Below are 11,366 nucleotides of genomic sequence, written 5' to 3'. Positions count from 1 at the left end.
TTTGTTTTTTTAAATTGAAAAAAAGTAGTTTTTATATGTTCAAATTTGACTTTTCTTAGTTTTTTTTTTAGTTTAAATAAGCCAAGCATTAAGCCAATTAAGAAAAATCATAAACATGAAAAACCGAGAAATCGCGCGTCAAAATTTCGCTTTCTGCCCAAGCGCTAATTAGTCGCTCGGTCACTATCGTCGCTCGGTCACTATTTCCCTTCTAGCTTTGAAAATATTTCGAGTTCCCATCTACAACTTTGGGGACATATTCCTAGATTATTTTTATAGAGATTTAAGAAAGAAAAAAATCGATTTCTTGAAGCTTCTAAAGCAGGCTCCATTCATAAATATTATATTAGATACCCGTTGTTTGTCAATAGGCTCCAGCAGTTAATTGTGATCGATTTGGTATATTCGAAACGTGCGTTTCCACATTTGTGACTTTATTTATGCCTCATAATGTGTAATTTTTGCTTCGCGAATGTGGCCGATTTTTTGCTAAATAATTGTAATTTCCGCAAAGCGTTGGTTTTCTTCTTTCAGTCATAGAAATCGACTCAAATCACTCAAGTGGAACAACTTGCCGTGAATGATTTCATTGCTTCAAAGGCGGCAATTCCGATATTGAATGCCAAAAACCTTCGAAGACGGTGAAGTGGAGATGTTGGCCGATGAGGATCCATTTCAAATGCAAGAAGAGCTTGATTCATCATTAGGATTCACTCGACAAGCCATTTCAAGTGAGTACATGCGCTGTGAATGATTCAGGAACAAGGTAGTTGGGTTCTTTTTGACCTCAATATCAGGCACAAAAAAATGCTGCTACACGACAATGCTCGGCCTCACGTTGCCAAACCCGTTAAAACCTACCTGGAAAAGCTTAAATTGGACGTCCTACACCACCCGCCATATTCCTCCGATATTGCCCTGTTCGATTATTATTCGTTCCGTTCTCGATACCCACAAGACGACATCGAAAAATGGTTTAATTCTTGAATAGCATCACAAGATAAACAGTAATGGTGTTCGAGCTTTGCCAGGCAGATGGGGAAAAGTTGTGACTAGCGATGGGCAATACTTTGAATAATTCACTTGTAACCATTTTCTTACAATAAAACCGCATTTTTATATAAAAAAAGCGTGGACTTAGTTAGGTCCCTAATATAGTATGTAGACGAACAAATTTCGTAGTAAGAATCTAGTATAACAGAGTCTCAAACGTTAATGAATTTTTGATAACTTCTTTTGTAGAGCTAAGTTGCAGTATGTGTATGTATTTAAGTAAATCAAATATCCAAAAATCCTATAAATATCTTTAAAGGATTTCTCCAAAAAGTGTTAATTGAGGTTACTACTCAGCCAAACCCAAAAATTTCAAATAGAACGAGGCGTGGTAATTTCGAGGTCATTAAGGTTAAAGAGAACGCAGAACAATTACTCTAACTTCATGCTAACTTTTTTAAAGTAATAAATATCTACTTTTATATTTAAGTCACTTTCGAAAATGTTGAATTGAGATTTCAGAATAAATATTTCTTTAATACTTTTCAACCACATTTCGAAAAATCTTTTGTTTGTTGCATATCAAATGCGACTTGTTTTAGTTTTACCATTTTTGATAGATAGAAATTCTATTTGCTCGAATATTTAAATTAGAGATATCCCGAATATTTTTTTAACGCCTTTTTAAACTAAATATATATCTATATATTATAAATATATTATAACATGTTGAATTCAAATCCATATATGGGCGCACACGTGCTAGATTTTGCGTAGAGAAGATAATGATTTCACAATAACATTATACATATGTAAGTATAGACAGAGATATATTTACATATGTATACATTATTCATACTTCTGGAAACTGCTTCGTGTAGAATGGTATTACACTACTTCAAATACATGTACAGTAAGACTCCGCTAAATGCGTAGGATACACTCTACTCTGATGAACCAAAGCTAAACGAGGTTATCTTAAGACAGTCAGATAAATCATTAAAATTTTCTTACTTTTTGTCAAGAAGGCAACTAATGTAGTTTGGGTTTTCATACTAATGCTAAAGTCCAAAAGCAAGACGGGGTGTTATAGATGCTTTATCTCGTCATCAACAAATTCTAATAGTACAAAGTATAATAGTTTTGTTCAACCACGCTTACTTCCTACACACAATTTTTAATTCCACTTGATTCTTTCACTTTTCAGTACACAAATCAATTAATATAACGGGTGAAAACTTTACGCGAATAATGTCTTTAGTGTATGCGATCTTATGACCAAAAATTGTTCAAATCCACCAAAAACTGTTCAAGCCCCTAGATACCGAATATGAGAACCCCAGTATCTACAGTGGACTTTTGGTCGAAAATATCTGTCAATGTGTGAGATATTTAATTGAAATGCAAATATAATCCTTCTCTAAAAATAATATGTCTGCATGTCAAAAATTGGGTTGCAACAATATATGAGTTACCTCAATGAAAGTGAGAAAGAGTGGTGTTTTACTTATAACTATAGTATATCATTTTATCTAAAATAGATAAATTGTAGCGTAAACTTGACCAATCCACCACATAACTAATATCAGGATTTTCAAACAACAGTTATACTCATATGTTTGTATTTGCATACCTGGTTCTGCGCACAGTTTCGGGGAATACTCGGGTTGAAATAAAATAATAAGTTGAACAAAAGAACTGAAACAGCATTAAACGGAGTCCTACTGTATTTTATCATTTTGTCGTACTTATGGCGCGAAAAAACCTGTCGCCAAACAGACTAGCAGTCTACTATTTATCGTCTGAGTTTGCTCGTGAAGGCCGAATAGCAGCAAGTAATCATTGTATATACCTTTCTTTTAAAGATAATGGTTCTTGCAAACGGTATTATACATATATTATACATATCTTCTCCGCGCTATATGTTGTTAATAATAGAAGTCTATATAAAAGTCACTTGTTGAGTAGAAGCGTACTTGCGTTACAGAATGAATTACACATTTTCTTCGGCGGGGAAGCACAAAATTAGTCAGATAAGAAACTATACCACACTTGAAATTTATTATTGCATTTTAACTGGTTAGAAATATGGTGTCTCATGCGACACATACAATTTCGAATGCATTCAACGAAGCAATCACGTGACAATTGAAATATTAAGGTATTTCTGATACAATTTTAATATTGGCTGTTTGGAGAGTTTTATTACCAGTTAGAGTAGATAATATAAATTTATCTGGTACTTCATTGATTTTATGCCAACCGGAACTGTGTCTTACGAAGGCAAATTCGTTTGATGAAAAAAAAAAATTGACACAGCGTCACTTTGGGACCTATAACTTGAAACAATGGAATGAAATTTTGACAGTATACTACAAGGTCCGTTCCAAAGTAAACAGGACTTTAAAAAAAAACAAGGCAAATGTTTTTTCGGTCTCTTCTTTTTCAAGGACGGTGCAAAAGCATGTCGAACGAGTGTTTTAGCTCGTTGGCCGGTATGGCTGACAGTATGCCTTACGAGCCTTTTGAATGGCCTCTACGTCTGCATAACGCTTTCTTTTCATGTGCAAATGCATTTTTATGAAAAGGAAGAAGTTGCACGGTGCCTTCTCAGGTGAATACGGGAGCGGTTAATGGTTAAAATGTGATTTTTGGTCAAATAACGCTTGTGACCGCGTCGAATCGAATGTTGGTTTTTGAGTAATTTTTGCTCGTCAGACAATTTGTGCGGAACAAATCATGCACACACCTTTCGTAAGTCTAAATGTTCGGCGAAATGCGATAAATCGATGTTTTGGAGATGTTCATTTCCATTTCCATGAATCTCATTTCATTTCGGCTGATTTTTGATGAAATCACGCACGATTCGATGGAATTACCGGTGATCACAGATTTTGATTGCCCCACTTGTTAATCGTCATTTATGTCCTCACGACCACTTTGAAAACGTTGAAACCACTCGTGCACTCTGCTACGGGATAGGCAATCATCGCCATAAACTTGTTTCATCAATTGAAAGGTTTCAGTGAAAGTTTTACGAATTTTAAAACAAAATTTAATGTTGGCTCTTTGTTCGAAGCTCATTTTCGCACCGATAACACAAACATACTGACACTTAAAACGCAATAACTTCACTTCCAAACGATAAAATATCATGAAATTATCACTCGACAATCGATAAAGACAGCAGATTCTTACGCATCAGTCGACAGATTGCCTCACCAGGGGGCGCTAGATTCAAAAAGAGTTCTGTTTACTTTGGAACGCACCTTGTATTAAATATATATTAAGTGAAATATTTTTTTTTTTTGATGTGTATGTGTGTTTGGACTTTGATATTTGACTATTGCCATATGATGGTAGGTAGTCTTACCATCTTATCTAATCTCCAGCTCTATTTTCGGTTTTAGCAAATAAATTTAAAAATAGTTTGTGTTGATTCACCAATTTTATTGAATTAATTATGAGTAAGCATGTTATGAATTCAGTTGGTACCGAATACTGAAGGAATCTCTCCTTTAGGTTACTGTCTATAAGAATGAAAAAAGTTAAAAAAATCCTTACGTAGTATTCATTATAAACAAACGTAGACTAATTCAGGTGGAAACTCCTTTTTGTTAAAGATAATATAAACGTTGGTTTTAAAAACAAATTTACCACTGCATCAGTTTTCGGATTAGTTTTAAGGGGAGCATTTGTTTGAAGGTTTGAGCCGATATCTATTTATTTTTTAAAAATTATTATGTCTTATGTTACTTAACTGTAAATAGGCAAATAAGATACACTCAAAAAATTGTTACATGGAAAATAGACGACCAAATTTTGTTAATTTTCAACTGATATAAAAAATAAAAATGTTCATTAAAAGTTAAAAATTTACCTGCTGAATCTGTCTTCTAAGCTAATTAAATAGTTCGTCAAGTATAAAGGACATATTTCGCGGGCGTGGTAGTATTTCAATTCCACTTTGAAACATTTGTCAAACCAATTTTATTTAAAATATCTCAATTTCTCTTTAAGTTACAGCTTACTTGTGCGGACATTTCCAAAAAATCGTCGAGTAATTTTTCATATATTAAAGTCATAATATACATAGACTCTTTTGTTATTGAAATATTTTCAAATGTTGCAAAAATTAATTCAAAATTATTATTACATATACTATTTATAAAAATGTATAATGTTAATTGATAAGGCGTGTAAGTCGCTAACGATTTTGGATATTTACTTATAAGCTCAAAATGGCGGTAGCATATTAAGTAACAATATTTTTTGGACCAAAGGTATACTCACTCTTAAATTTTTAATATCAGAGGGAGATAATGATATATATTTATTTTGGTGGTATAACAAAAGGTTCAAGGGTCAAAAAATGTACTTGAAGCGCTAAAATTTACGGGGGATAAGTGATTCAGTACAATAGGTATTGTTTTAAAATGTTTGTAAAATGACCAAACGCGTTCAAAACAAACGGTTGGCCAACCCACCCGAAATTTCGCAAGCTACTGATAAAACCGATGACTAACTTCATAACACCTTCCGTAAATTACTTTTTAAATGATGGTGGACTCGAAATGTACTCATGCAGAGTTGAAGTGCCTACAGGGTACTTTCCCTAACTAAAATAAGAGTAAAATATTTTATCGTAGAGTACCAAGAAGTATAGTAACTCGACATAGTCATCTACGTTATAACATTCTCAAATAATGACATGTTGTGTAAAACATGTGATTTCGTCTACATGGACGTCTAAAGATAAATACGTGTCCAATTGTTGAGGAGAAGTTCGGTATTTAATGTAAGTGCTAGTGAAAATGATGAAATTGTGTTGAGAGATAAGCATAACTTCTTCAGCGAAACACGCTAGTAAAGCAAAGGCTGATTAATCAGGACGCACGAAATTATGGAATATTAAATGTGTTATATTATATAAAATAAATAATAACTTTAAGCTTAGTTTCGAGTATTTAAGAACGAAATATACTTTCAGGTTGAGGACATGGCAGAGCGAAAAGATGGTTCCGATAATAAAAGCAAAAGTCATAGCGGTTACACAGATTCTGTCTGGGTTAACGTATAAACCAGAAATCTTTCAAATTCAGTAGACACCCCAACAAATCCCATCAAACGTAAAAGAATCAATCAAATCAAAATAATAAAAAAATCGAACGAAAGTCATACAACTATGGGCAAAAATAGGTAAGACTTCTTAACTTAAATTTCGCGCGAAAACCCAACCCCAAAAATATTTTTTTCTGAGTTAGTGTGACTGTCAGTGATATCTGTGTCAAACGTCACATCAAAATTGTCATTAGTGTTGTTATACACTTGGCTTTCAGAAGTACATAAAGTGCGATCGGCGATTTTTACGTTGAGTGAAAATATTCAACAAAGAAGTTCCATTAAATTTGATGTACGGAATCAAAAAATCTGATGCGGAAACGTTCGGAATGTTGGAAAAGGTTTTCAGTGATTATTGTTTATCGTGAGAAGTGTTGAGAGCAAGTGTTTTTGATTAACATCAACTGATATTGGCAATATAATAAATGAAATAAAGGAATAGATGCTTGAGATTCGACGATTAGTATGTGGTCAAAGATCTTACTGGCCATTTTGAAAGATCATTTGGCTCTCAGAAAAGTGAAAGCACGATTGGTTCCAGAATCACTCAATTTTTTTTGAAAATCAGCGTTGCATTACCGACAGTGAAACAATGCTTTCTGACTACCAGGATGTCATGAAGCGTATTATTACTGGCGATGGGTCCTGGGTCTATGCTTACGACCTGTGAACAAATGAGCAATCGGCCGAGTATCGTGGCTTAGGTGAGCGGAAGCCGAAAAAACCACGTCAAAGCAGGTCAGAAATTATAAATAAATAAATTATATATAAAGGTTATGTTAGCAGGTATCTTCGATTATTGAATTGTGGTGCACTCGGAGACCGGAATTATGGGTCGACAACTCTTTGTTTATGCACCCTGCTAACACACAGTTGCTTACTGCATTGATTCTTCATGAGTTTTTCGTATTTTCAATGAATATCGTGACGATCTGATCGCCTTCAGGTGAACCAGACACAAGTGCTTACTTTGAGGGGGATGACATAGATTTTGAGAAATAAATTGACTATAATGAACAAAGTCTTTCTATTTTTTCTTATGCTAGTATATCTTTTATTCTTTTATAAGGTTATTGAAATGATGGAAATGCACGAAATCTAACTTAAGCTTAAAACGAAACCGCCAATAATTAGAGTAAATCAAACAAATTTAAAATTGCAGAATTCGATGGTATGAAGATATGGATATAAAAGACAAGTAGAAATCAATCCATTAGAGTTTTAATTGAAAAAAAGTATAAAAAGTTAATGAATGCTTCAAAACTAAATAATATGATCCCAAATATCATACACTATTCAAGCTTATTCATCAGGTGATATGAGTTTTTCATTGATTCTCTAACATTCTGAAACTCGCAATTGATTTTGGCTTAGAACTCTATTGAAACTTCTATTTTTTTTTCTGCTTAACTCTATTAAGCAGTGATTCTTATAAAATCTTTAGGGCGGTGGAATAACTGATTAGGCTGTTTATTGAATAAAATGGGAGTAGATTTTACTTCCGTCTTGAGGGTTCTGATGAAATTTATTATGGGTTGACCAGTAGTCTTCGACAACTTTAAGTATACTAAGGAAATCTACTTAGGTTTTGTTGAAATTGGTTTAAAATGGTTTGAGATTGAATAAAACAAAGCATTTTATATGGATATTTAAAACAAAAACGTGAAATGGCACATAACGGTACAATATTTAATGAGGTGTAACATTGTTTTTCCGTTTCTTGACCTCACATTTACAATATTCTTCAGGTATTTTTAGACTTTTAAAACTCGATGAAGTGTATTCTTTTAGAAAACACGTTTGAAAACTTTACTACTTGCAAATTTCAGAAAGTGTGAAAAATAACGGTCCTGTTTTATAGATGTGTCAAAAAGGAAGGGTAAGCTTTTTTTCTATAAAAATGCCACAATCACATATACAAGTTATTTATAAGTTTGAATATATCTGTATATATGCAGTAACGACATAAGAAAAAGTCACTGGTGACACACCCAAATGCCTTTCCGCCAATGCACAAGGATAAGTAAGCAATGTTGACAATATCTCAGCGCCACAAAATATGCTAAGAATAATATTGGCTCGAATAATTTTCCCTTCGCATAGCGCAAGGCAAATGAAAAGTAGGTGTGTTTATGAATACATAGTTTTAATGGCTTATCATTGTTTATTGTTGCTTAAAAAAATATGCAGCCATAAAACTACGTGGCAAATGTAATGGAGAAAAATGCAATTTTTCGCATTGCTTACATTATACGCGTGCACTTAAACCTGCCGCCCATAAAGGAGTTTGAGCCGGCAACACCCTGGTCATAAAATGAGGATAACTCACGGCAACAATGCAGAAAAAGAGAGCGGAAAATTGAAAAATGCAGCATAAAAAAATAACAATATGTTGCGACACTCACTTCAAGGCAAAGACACCAAAATAGCTCACTTTACTGCACTGCTTACCTTACCCACTTTCGATGACTCCAGCTAGCGCTGGTTGTTGGTAGCATTCCATCAGCGTGTGAAATTATGATAAATGTGCAGCAATGCAACACATTGCAGCAGTTTTTTTGCTACTCTTTTTTACTGTCTTCTCTTTTTGTGGAGCTTCTTGTAGAAGCTGTACTTGGCGTGACTTGCCTGCGTTGGTGCCGACGTACGTGCCATCGGTGGTGCTCGTAAAAAATGTCACTAACTACTACTTTCACTGCTTTGTATCATTTCGTTGGCTTTTCTTGTCACTGACGGCACTTTTTGTTGTTTGCTGCTTTTCTATTACCGTTATCCTTTCGCACTTCGACTGTAAATGCAAAATTCGTACGGTCGTGCCCTCTTGGGGTTTGGTGGTTTCGGAAAGTGGCTTGCGGATTTTGATTGCATTTTCTTTTAATTAAATTAGCGTTTTTATAGTTGTGTTGCGTTGTCGTAAAAATGATGAAAATGCATAGATAAGGGTGGAATTAAGTGTGGATTTTGTGTTGAGATGAAGGTGAGAGAAATAGGGAAAAGAAAGGGAAAGGAAAAAAAATTATTCTGTGAAATAAAATATATAAAATTTTTAATTTAAACTGCACCTAGCACTTTTTAGCGCCAACCTTACTAACTACACGACAATATTTTCGAATATATAGAAACATCCATTTGATAATTATAAAGCAGAAGTCAATAATTTCCTGAGACCTTTTATTACAGATTAAAACGGCTTTCGGATTAATAAAAAGAGCGATTTTTGCAGTAAGAGTGTGAGTTTCGGGAAGCGCAATAACTATTAGGGAGCCAAAAATTATAGTTGAGCGTTCATTTTATTGGAAAAGAGGATTTAAGACTTCTGTTACACATTCTTTTGCCACAATTCTAGTTTCGAAAGTCTTTGTTAACGGGTTACATAGGTTTACGGGTTTCAAAAAAGCGAATTTTTTTATTGTCTTATCTTAGATGATCCTGTCAACGCGGGCGCAATTATTTTCCGAGGGGTCACCGGAAATGGTGTCGCAATGACCGAGTTTAAACTGTTTTTTTCCAAATTTCAGAATTTCTTTGCCAATAGTGTATGTTTGAAGCAATAAAAATATCTAACAAAATATTTAATTTATTATATGAGAAAAAATTGTTGAAAAAAGGTTGTTTTTTCCCGAGGAAACCCACGTAACCCCTTAACTCTCTCTTATGTACTTGAGCTAATACGATAATTATCGCTTGCAACTTCTTCCACTTTTGTATGTTTTCAACATTAGCAGAGATGAGAATATTTACGAATTCTTTAAGGTATGTTTTTATGATCTCAGAACACCCATACTTGATTTTGTTTCCTATGATATCTCAATGAACATCGACCAGTTAAAACCGGTACCAATTACGACGCTTTAATCATTTTCGGAAATATCTCTGATATCATAATCTTCACACTGATCCTTCAAATATTATATGTTTTTGCACAAAATCCAACAATTTGTGAACCACCAGTCAGTTGATTTACCAAGATATAAAAAGTTACTCCACAGCAAACACTTTGTTTGAAAAGCTTTAAACAAATTGCTTTTCCTTCCAAGCTTATTCGTTATTAAGCATCCCATGTCATCTTGAGCAGTCTAAAGCCTGAGTAGACTGAAGGAATAGTGAAAATATGGTAGCTATAAAGTTTTAATAAACTAAATTCTATTTTCATTCTTTAATGACGTCACGTTTATTTTTATTCAAACGCGTTTCCAAAAAAGTAACAGAATGAAATTGTTGTAGCCACTGTTTTTATAATTCTTGATACTGTATTGCACAGTAGCCTTAACAAGATAAAGATGGGAAAATGATCAGTCTTTGGTTCAAAACTGATTAGCTATATAGCTAAGCCCATTGCAATCATTCATATTTATAACGATAAACGACCATAATGCCCCAAGTTCTGTGCAAAAACTACTTCGTTGCAAATATTTAAGTATTACTGGAGAGTACTTACATACATCCATACATAAGTTGAATTGAATTGTACCATAAATAAAATATATATAAATATATGCTCAGCCAGCAAAAACATCTTACATCATCGCCACTAAATTGATAAGCTTACCCCACAAGTGTGTAAATACATACATATGAATGTTTCTTCTGCACGAGTTTGGAACACTCATAGGTATGTACCCTGTTGGGAATGGAGAAATATGCAGCATGGAAATTACAGATCAAACACCAGTAGGATTAATTGGGTCGCACGTCCGCAGTTTTCTTCTTCTTCTTTATTGGCTTAGACACCGCTTACACGGTTATAGCCGAGTTTACAACAGCGAAACTGTTATTTCATTTTCATTTTTTTTTTAGGAGGTGGGTCCCAAACTCAGCGTACAACCCTGCGGAGGGATGATTCGCCTTCTCACTTTAATTCGCCTGCAAACGGATGTTCTTTGGCTACCCAGAGGATACTTTGTCTAAGACCGGATGTCGTGAGCTGCTTGAGCCATATGTAAAATAATCATTTCTGGCCACTGCCAAGTGAATGGAAATCAAAGAACTTCCTCACTTGAACTGCTACGCATGACTCCACCCTCCATCTAGCAGTATTTTCTGCTAATACATTTTCCTACAGGGCTCTTTGTTAGTAATTAATATAGAAGCAATACTTTAGCTCAAATCACCCACCAACCATTTCCATATTAATTACATTGCCAATTTCGTGACGATCATTATGGTTATTATAATATTTAGGTGGGAGTTCAGTATGTATGTTTTTTTTTGGTCGTGCCGCCTATCTGTATCCTGTATGCGCTCATTCTGTC

The sequence above is a fragment of the Bactrocera neohumeralis genome, chromosome 6 (genome assembly GCF_024586455.1).
Source record: "Bactrocera neohumeralis isolate Rockhampton chromosome 6, APGP_CSIRO_Bneo_wtdbg2-racon-allhic-juicebox.fasta_v2, whole genome shotgun sequence".
Taxonomy (NCBI): Eukaryota; Metazoa; Arthropoda; class Insecta; order Diptera; family Tephritidae; genus Bactrocera; species Bactrocera neohumeralis.
This window is presented reverse-complemented; position numbering follows the sequence as displayed.